Source organism: Borostomias antarcticus (assembly GCF_949987555.1).
Source record: "Borostomias antarcticus genome assembly, chromosome: 12".
Classification (NCBI taxonomy): domain Eukaryota; kingdom Metazoa; phylum Chordata; class Actinopteri; order Stomiiformes; family Stomiidae; genus Borostomias; species Borostomias antarcticus.
The window spans coordinates 27071075-27072845 of record NC_140245.1 but is presented as its reverse complement, the minus strand read 5'-3'; positions in this window follow the sequence as shown (position 1 = coordinate 27072845).

Below are 1771 nucleotides of genomic sequence, written 5' to 3'. Positions count from 1 at the left end.
GTGCCATTAATTTGAACTATAAGCCATGGGGGAGAGATTTACAAGGGAGTTAAGGGCGATTTGACCATTAATAAAGGACTTGGAAGAAAGAGAGGGGCGGCCATGTTGGCAGTGAGAGCAGACAGAACGAAGCAAGACCGTCAGTTTGAACTTGCCTTTGCATAACTTTACTGACATCGCTTTCAATTGCGAAGGTCAAACTCATGTACATTGGGAAATGGTATTGGGAGAGCGTAGGGGGGAATCTTTCAGGGGTGCTACTGCTAACGCTGCTACACTAGTAAGAAAGACAGACAGATCTTGCTTTCTGGCGAAGCTCTTTCTCTCCTACTCTCTTTCTCTCTCTCTCTCTTTCTCTCTCTCTTTCTCTCTCTCTCTCTCTCTCTCTCTCTCTCTCTCTCTCTCTCTCTCTCTACAGAGTACTAAATTGTGCATGAGTGTGTAGCCCCTAGCCAGGATCCTATAGCATTGTTTACTGATACTTCCTGGAGGCATCAGAGTCCACAGTCCATTCTGATGAGTTGTGGGTAGGCCTCTGAGACTAGACTGCACCGGAGTGATGCATTTCCATCTTGTTATGGGGGAGAACATGGAGATTCAACGGGCTGGGGTTCGGACAAACACACAAAGTTATCCATTTCTAACTGGAATCCTTGACGTTCTGTTAGTATACATTGCGGCTGAGTCTCTGTAGAGAGACTATAGAGGCCCTGGCCGACCAATCAGAAGCATGTTCTCCCCCACACGAACCAATCATAGACGAGAAGGCCTCACTTATACCTCCTTTGTGACTGTAAAACTGTTTGTTGTTCTGAGTCGCTGATGTCTTTCATGTGATGCGAAACATTTACTTTCTCAACATAGACTTCCTATCTCAGTTGAAATGAAAGAATGGCATTAGAATGGTATTTTGCGAGAATTTGCAGTCGCACAATAACCCTCCACAGGCGGCTTATGGTCGCATATTAGCTGTCATTTGTCACACGTGAGCCAGTGTTATGGGTTCAAACTGAGATTTTCAATGGCTGAGTGCACCCCAACAGCCTGGCCCGGCCTGTCCACGCGCCAGACGGAATTTCATTATCTTCAAGGTATTCAAGAAGAAATGGCTTTTAGGCCAGAAAACCATTGGTCATTTCAACAACTTCTGTAAGGCCTTTCTTACCTTTCTATAGTTCTTTTGTTATTGCTCAAGCTCTGCAATGTGTTTTGAGGGCCGTTGGTTGAAAATCTGAAGTAATTTGAAAAATAAATTGGACACTTACTGTATGTTCCTAGTATATCTGGCAGATTTGAAAGATTTTTTTCACTGCTGGATTTGGATAATATTCACTAAGTAAATATATAGAGCTTTACGTATTTACTGTATCTGTTATTGCTTGTTTTATTATATTTTTTATTCAATCATTTAAATGTATTTTCTTTTTAAATTTAAGCCTAAATGTCCCACTATAAAAGTTCAGCCAAACTGTCTAGGAGTGGTTTCCACACCGCCCTCATTCATGAATGCAGTTACGAAAGTTTCGAACACATTTCGCCTTGAACAACACTTACAAAGTTCCCGATAGATAATTATTACTATACCTAAGTAGCAGTAGCTAAGGTAAGGACACTGACATATCCGCTAAGATTTAGCAATTAAGCTAACAGCACAACTATAACACCCAACTATCTAACATTATTGATAACATCACCTTACTTAAAACTAGCTAACTAACATAGCTAAATGAAATGATAGGCGAATGGCTATCCTTGTGTGGCTCTCTAGAGG